The following is an 8,956-nucleotide window of genomic DNA, read 5'->3' as shown; positions in this document are numbered from 1 at the left end:
CGATCTCGCGGTCCGTGAGTTCGAGCCCCACGTCGGGCTCTGGGCTGATGGCTCAGAGCCTGGAGCCTGTTTCCAATTCTGGGTCTCCCTCTCTCTCTGCCCGTCCCCCGTTCATGCTCTGTCTCTCTCTGTCCCAAAAATAAATAAACGTTGAAAAAAAAAATTAAAAAAAAAAAATAAAGGGGGACATAATTTTGGATTCTTGCAGGTACAGAATTCAAAACCCATACAAACCCCGAGGTAAGAAAAGTAAAATCTAGTAAAAAGAAAAATCACCAATTACTAACGGTTTTTAAAGGAAACTCAGCTCTTTCCTGACTCCGCTTCCCCCTAAAAAGGTTCGAGGACGTACACATGGCTTGATGCCAGAGGCAGATTGGTATCACGGCCTCAGAGCGAGGAGCAAGGGGGCAGCGGCAGAACAAGATGCGGTTTGCTCTGATGGACACGTAGGACTCCTGCTTGTGTGGGGACACCAGGTTGTTGCTATGGTTTTATTTGCCTGTGGGTGGAATACATCTTGTCACCTGGCAGGCACACAGCAGATATGAATGTATGAAATTATGGCTGGTTTGTTTTAATTTATTTTGAGAGAGTGTGTGCAACCAAGCAGGGGAGGGGCAGAGAGACAGAGAGACAGAATCCCCATTAGGCTCCATGCTGTCAGCTCAATGCCCTGTGTGGGGCTGGAACCCATGAACCACGAGATCATGACCTGATCAAGAGTTGGATGCTTAACTGACTGAGCCATCCAGGTGCCCGTGAAGGGCTATTTTACAAAATACCATGAATTTACTGCTTATCAGTCTCAACAACTGGGCAGCACATACCCTCAGGTTGGTCTCCAGCATGTCGACCCTCCCCCCTCCCCGCCTCGCCCTGTCACCTGCCTCCAAGATACCACACCTCCAGGTAGTGACGCGTTTCAGTAGGCCATGTGGGAGTTTGGATCTGCATCTCCCACAACACTGAGGCCTTTTTCTCAGTTCTGCCAAATGGAGTTTTAAGTCATCGAATTGTAGCTACTGATGATCCATAGAAAACTTTTTCTCTTATAAGACAGAACATGGAAAATCATAAGTAAAAAATTAATAAAATTATACTCAGAAAAAATGCACTATTATTAAGTTACATTAAAATGTAAACATTCTGGGGCACCCCAGTGCCTCTGTCGGTTAAGCATCCAACTTCGGCTCAGGTCATGATCTCATGGGTTGTGGGTTTGAGCCCTGCATCGGGCTCTGTGCTGATGGCTTAGAGCCTAGAGCCTGCTTCGGATTCTGTGTCTCCCTCCCTCTCTGCTCCTCCCCTGCTCATGCTCTGTCTCTCTCTGTCTAAAAAATAAATAAACATTAAAAAAAGTTCTTTTTTAATAAAATAAAAAATTAAAAAATGTAAACATTCTTAGAGACTCTCAGTATATAATACTGAAGCTAAACCCTAAGGAACAAGTCTTGTTTGTTTGTTTTTTGGTTTATTCTTGTATTAAAAAATGGGTGAGTTTTGACATACATATTTCAAATCCTTCTCTCCCCAAATGTTCATTTCACTCCTACTGTTTATGGTGTTTTTCACATTTGATTTTTATTTGGTGTACAGTGAAAAGTAGGGAATGAAGACTTTTCTGTAAAGGGCCAGACAGTGAACATTTCAGGATTTGTGGCCACATGCAATGTCTGTTGCACATTCTTCCTTGTTTTCTTTCATTTTTCTTTTTCTTTTCCTATTTTTCTTCCTCTTGTCCTTCCTTGTTTTATGTCTTTTCTGTTTTCTCTTCTTTTTTGAAACAACAATGTAAACGTGTAAAAACCATTCTTAGATTTGGCCAAATAAGACACATTCTCACGTTAGCACTAGCACACTTGCTATATAGTTTGCCAAACCCTTTTTAATTACTTATTTTTAAAAATATCTGTTGTTTTAATCTTTGTGCAATTAAAAATTATGTTAACCCCCATCGTTAAATGATTCATTTTACTGTTGCTAGCATTTCTTTTATTATGTAAATCTTCCTTGTGTCTGTATATAGTGCTGTCTGTATATTATCTGGATATCATGTCTATTCTGAGACACTGTTTTCCAAATAGCCGGCTGTCTCCAGGCCATCTCTTGGTCAATGTGACTTGTCTCCATTGACGAAAATGCCACTTTTATCATCTCTTAATGTCTTACTCATCTTTAGAAATTATTCCAGAACTTAAATTTGTATGTTTACATCAATTCCTGAACCATTATCTCACTGCTTTACCATCATCACTTTGCAAGTCTTTTCAATATTTGGTTAGCCCCATTCGTTGTTGTTTTTCAAAAACATTTTAACTTTCTTCTGCATTTACTCTGGGTTTTTATGTCATTCTTTCATTTTGTGCTCCAGGTTCTCCATCTGTTTCCAAATGGTTTTTTTTTTTTAAATTTTTTTTTCAACGTTTATTTTTTTGGGGACAGAGAGAGACAGAGCATGAACGGGGGAGGGGCAGAGAGAGAGGGAGACAGAATCGGAAACAGGCTCCAGGCTCCGAGCCATCAGCCCAGAGCCTGACGCGGGGCTCGAACTCACGGACCGCGAGATCGTGACCTGAGCTGAAGTCTGACGCTTAACCGACTGCGCCACCCAGGCGCCCCTCCAAATGGTTTTGATCAGGGTTGCAGCAATTACAAATTATATATAATCACTTAAAGAAATTATAATTTAAAGGAGAAGAGATTCTGTTCTTGCTCATTTTCATATCCCTCCTTAACAATTACTAAGACTTATTACTTAGTAATTATTAGTTAGTTATTACTTATTACTTAGCAATTAGTAAAGACTAATTACTTATTAGTAATGTAAATGCAGTTTAAATATCTTCTCTTCATATACTACAAAGCAGTAGTAACCCAAACAGTATGGTACTGGCACAATAAAAGACACAGAGATCAATGGAACAGAACAGAGAGCCCAGAAGTAAACCCACGACTATCTGGTCGATTAATCTACAACAAAGGAGGCAAGAATATGCCATGGGAAAAGTCATTTCAACAACTGGTACCGGGGAAACTGGACACCTACATGCAAAAGAATGAAACTGGACCGCTTTCATACAGCTGACACAAAAAAACTCAAAATGGGTTAAAGACCTAAGTGTGAGACCTGAAACCATAAAAATCCTAGAAGAGAGCACACACCGTAATTTCTCCGACATTAGTCATAGCGATATTTTTCTAGACATGTCTTCTGAGAGAAAGGAAACAACATCAAAAATCAACCAGGACTACATCAAAACAGAACGCTTCTGCACAGTGAAGGAAACAATCAACAAAACTAAATTAGGGCAACCAACGGGATGGGAGAAGATATTTGCAAATTACATATCCAATAAAGGGTTAGTATCCAAAATACATAAAGAATGTACACAACTCAACACCACAAAAACAAATAATGCAATTAAAAAATGGGCAGAAGATGTGAACAGACATTTGCCTAAAGAAGACAGCCAGATGGCTGACAGGCACATGAAAAGATGCTCAACATCACTCATCATCAGGGAAATGCAAATCAAAACTACAATGGATACCACCGCACACCTGTCCGAATGGCTAAAATCAAAAACACAAGAAACAACAAGTGTTGGCGAGGATGTGGGGAAAAAAGAACCCTTGTGCACTGCTGGTGGGAATGTAAGCTGGTGCAGCCACTCCAAAAAACAATATGGAGGTTCCACGAAAAATTAAAAATAGAATTACCAGAGGGTCCAGTAATTCCACTACTGCACATTTACCCAAAGAATATGAAAACACTAATTCAAAGGGCTATATGCACCCTTATGTTTACTGCAGCATTATTTACAACAGCCAAGCTGTGGGCACAACCCAACTGTCCATCAATGGATAAAGAAAATGGGGTATATATACAATAGAATAGTACTCAACCATTAGAATGAAATCTTGCCATTTGCAACAACATGGATGGATCCAGAGGATATAATGCGAAGTGAAATAAGCCAGTCAGAGAACAACAAATACCACATGATTTCAATCATATGTGGACCTTAAAAAACAAAAGAAATGAAGAAAACTAAAAAAAAAAGACAAAAAAACCAGAGTCTTAACTATAGACAAGAAACTGGTGGCTGCCAGAGGGGAGGTGGGTGAGGGGATGGGTGAAACAGGTGATGGGGATAAAGAGCACACTTACCATGATGAACACTGAGTAATGTATGGAATTGTTGAATCACTACATTGTACACCTGAAACTAATGTAACACCGCACATCAACTATACAGGAATTTAAAATATACATGTTAAAAAAAGTTACTTCTAAACTAGATTGGACAACTATGTAATATACAATATACCTTTCAGAATTGTCCTATATTCATAATGAGCCATATAATTAACATTGATTAAATATTGGCAACTTTCATTTAATAAATTTTTCATTTCACTTATATTAATTCATTTTATATTAATAAATTTTATATTGGGGCGCCTGGGTGGTGCAGTCGGTTAAGTGTCCGACTTCAGCCAGGTCACGATCTCGCGGTCCGGGAGTTCGAGTCCCGCGTCAGGCTCTGGGCTGATGGCTCAGAGCCTGGAGCCTGTTTCCGATTCTGTGTCTCCCTCTCTCTCTGCCCCTCCCCTGTTCATGCTCTGTCTCTCTCTGTCTCAAAAATAAATAAACGTTGAAAAAAAAAGATTAAAAAAATAAATAAATAAATTTTATATTAATGAAATATTTTCATTTATTAATAATTTTTATGAGCCTTATTTAGTCCTCACATTTTTATGTGGTTTACGTAAAATAAGCAGATTTTACACAGATTATCATTTAGGAAACAATATTATTAAAAAAATAATGTCATTTAAAAACAGTTTATTTTTTTTTAATTTTTTCTTTTCAACGTTTATTTATTTTTGGGACAGAGAGAGACAGAGCATGAACGGGGGAGGGGCAGAGAGAGAGGGAGACACAGAATCGGAAACAGGCTCCAGGCCCCGAGCCATCAGCCCAGAGCCCGACGCGGGGCTCGAACTCATGGACCGCGAGATCGTGACCTGGCTGAAGTCGGACGCTTAACCGACTGCGCCACCCAGGCGCCCCTAAAAACAGTTTATTTTTGAGAGAGAGAGAGAGAGAGAAAGAGAGAGAGAGAGACAGCATGTGAGTGGGGGAGGGGCAGAGAGAGAGGGAGACACAGAATTGGAAGTGGGCTCCAGGCTCTGAGCTGTCAGCACAGAGCCTGATGCAGGGCTCGGACTCAGGAATCACGAGATCATGACCTGAGCCGAAGTCGGACGCTTAACCAACTGAGGCACCCAGGCGCCCCAATAATGTCATTTTTTAAAAGCAGGTGTTTATTTCTGGGATCACAGAAATGTCTTCCGAATATCAAAGAAGTCAGGGAAAGATTGTAACAGTCTGGACTAATAACCTAGACCAGACACATCTGTGACCATCACGTCACTACCCCTCATTCATTAGCCTGGTTTCCCACAACTATGTAATTTTTAGGTTTAACAAAGGCATATTTTTGGACATTGGGGACTTTAGTAACGAGTGGTTAGCTTACTTATAATATAGAAGATTTCAGGTAGTTTCAGTCCTTTTTCAAGCTGAAAGCCAGTGATGGGACAGTAAAATGTGAGTAAGAGGCATTAATGAAACTAGATAAAGACAAAGGCAATGAACTGGAGGAAGAGCCTGTTCAAGATTTAGGACATTGCCACAGGCTTTATTCTTACCTTCAGAATGAAGATAATCATAGAAATAGATCCCAAATGTTAAGTATGAAGAATAGAGTAGTTCTATTCACTAATTTTCCCAAATTACAATTTAAGTATCTGACTTTATAAATGAATGGTTAGGAAGATTGGTTTACAATTTTTCTTTAATTTTTATTTTTTTAAATGTTCATTTTTGACAGAGAGAGACACACACACACAGAATGTGAAGCAGGCTCCAGGCTCCTAGCTGTCAGCATAGAGCCCACTGCAGGGCTTGAACTCAGAGACCAGACCACGAGACCATGATCTGAGCTGAAGTTGGACGCTTAACTGACTGAGCCACCCAGGTGCCCCTGGTTTAGTCTTAACGCTTACACAGTGGCATATAACCAGCATAGTATTTTTTTTAATATGAAATTTATTGTCAAATTGGTTTCCATACAACACCCAGTGCTCATCCTAACAGGTGACCTCCTCAGTGCCCATCACCCACCCCCCCTCCCTCCTACCCCCCATCAACCCTCAGTTTACTCTCAGTTTTTAAGAGTCTCTTATGGTTTGGCTCTCTCCCTCTCTAACTTTTTTTTTCCTTTCCCTCTCCCATGGTCTTCTGTTAAGTTTCTCAGGATCCACATTAAGAGTGAAAACATATGGTATCTGTCTTTCTCTGTATGACTTACTTCACTTAGCATAACACTCTCCAGTTCCATCCACGTTGCTACAAAAGGCCAAATTTCATTCTTTCTCATTGCCAAGTAGTATTCCATTGTGTATATAAACCACAATTTCTTTATCCATTCATCAGTTGATGGACATTTAGGCTCTTTCCACAATTTGTCTATTGTCGAAAGTGCTGTTATAAACATTGGGGTACAAGTGCCCCTATGCATCAGCACTCCTGTATCCCTTGGGTCAACATAGTATTTTCAATTGCTGGCATGATCACTTGTTTTTTGTTTTGTTTTTTTTAAGCACAACATGATCCTTAGAATAAATGATATATTCAGGAAATAGCTAATATGTCCCTCTACAAATGGACATATTTAACAGATGAAAACTGAATTGAGTAGCAATTACATATGGATATTGTGAAACATGTTACAGTTAAGTCTATCAGTACTCCAGGCAGGTTACCTTATGTGATTAGATGCTTTGGTTACCTCATTTGTGACATGAGTCAAACAGCAGAAGATTTCAATGGATATCTGCCCATAAGTGTTTTTTTAGCACATTACCTATAGTGATTACTTGGGGTTGATCCAGCTACGTCCCCACTGATGCCTTGATTGAAGAATTCAGCCCTACCCATGTGATTGCTGCTAGTATAAATGAGGTGCAAGGGAAATCAAATCTGTTTGGACTCCACAGATGGTTTAAGCAGGTGCACTGTTTCAGGGATAGGCTTGGGTCTCTGGCTGTGGATTGCATGGGGCTCCGAGGTTGGGCCTCAAGAGCAAGATCTTGGATGCCTGGCAAACCTCTGCAGCCCTTGGTGAGAAAGGCAAAAACAAAGAAAGGAATGCATTCCCTGTGAATTTATGGACTGCAAAGAGAACTGTACGTGCATCTGTTTTCTCTTATTGAAAACATGTGAAAGCTGTTGCTACGAAAGGAAAATCCAACTCTCTCCTTCCTGAAAGTGAGCCACTGCAGGAACCCCAAGGGGATCTGGGACACATCAGACATGGACAAAGTCATCAGCCGACTGCACTGATGCTGCCACGGGGACCAACACCAGATGGACACTTCAGTGCATCCTGAGCTCTTGGCCACGAACTGCCATGAGAACAAAGAAGTTCAAATTTGAGTGGGAGCTGTACTTGAGCAAGAAGGATTCCAAATGTTTCAGGCTTACCCACGCATCCAGAATGTTCCCTCTTAACTCTTAACGGAAAATCAAAGGTGAAGTCAAATGTTCTCAATTGGAAGTTACGTAATGTTGAGTAGCAGCTCAACTTTTATGGCCCAGTTCATGTTGATACAGGGACTTGGTTGGCACTTAAAATCAGTCCTGGTGTTTCCAATGCTCCAGCTGTGCCCACACATTCAAACCTGCACTGCCCAGTGTGGCCAGCACCCACACTGCAGTCTCTACTGCTGAGGTACAACAACAATGTACGACTTACCCCAGTCACTGAGAAGCGTTGTGAAACTGGTAAGCAGTTTTCAACAACAGTTTTGAGAACTTTCTATGAGTTGGGCAATTTGCCTGGCACTTGAAATTCAAAGATGCATAGAATATAATCCCTTCTCTCAAAAGTCATGATTCATTAGATTACAAAGTCTTTTTCTTATGCCATCGCTTTATTATTTTTAGAATGTTTCTAAGTTTTAATTCATTATTGTCCACACCCATTTCTTAGGTCTGATTTTCTCCTTACTTAGTTATCGCACATAAGAGATATTGTATCAGATCTTCCTTTGGCTTCTCCATTTTCCCCTACAGGACTGAATTGGGACACTGGAGATTTTAGTTCCTTCTCAGAACTGCAACGTATGTGGGACCTCTGCAAATCCATTTTGCTTCTCTGGACATTAGTTTCCTCATCTAAAATATGGGGCTTGAGCAATGCAGTCCCTATGGTTCCTTCCAGTTCTAATGATCTAGGATGTTGTGATTTTAAGAGGCCTCCTAACAGTCAGGCATCACCCCTTGACCTTAATAACTTATCGTCTGGGCATCTGGGTGGCCCAGTCAATGAAGCATCCAACTCTTGATTTCAGCTCAGGTCATGATCTCACAGTGCATAAGATTGAGCAATGTGTCGGACTCTGTGCTGACTGTGCAGAGTCGGCTTGGGATTCTTTCCCTCTCTCTCTCTCTGCCCCTCCCTCTCTCTCTCTCAAAAATAAATAAACATTAAAAAATAAAATAAAAGCTTATTGTTGATGGATACTACTTCTCCTTTCCTCTAATGGAATAACCCAGATAACTTATGATATTTTTTTTCAGAATTCCAAACCCATCTTTAAAAGATTTTTTTTTAAATGTTTTTTAAAGGGATATGTCTTAATTCTTGAAGAAAATTCTAAGACAAGATTCTCAAGACATTTTGGCTCATCTCAGCATCAGTGAAATAATTACATACTGTAAACTAAACATCCTGCTCTCTACTGCCCAAGCCCAACAGATTGTCAATTTCTTGTACAGACACCGTACTCTGTTTTATACTTACTAGCTTTCATTTATTACATTGGAAGAAAATAATATAGTTGTGTCTGACTGTGGTCAGTTTTCTTATTAAGTCAGTGT

This window comes from Prionailurus bengalensis, chromosome X (genome assembly GCF_016509475.1).
Source record: "Prionailurus bengalensis isolate Pbe53 chromosome X, Fcat_Pben_1.1_paternal_pri, whole genome shotgun sequence".
Classification (NCBI taxonomy): domain Eukaryota; kingdom Metazoa; phylum Chordata; class Mammalia; order Carnivora; family Felidae; genus Prionailurus; species Prionailurus bengalensis.
This window is presented reverse-complemented; position numbering follows the sequence as displayed.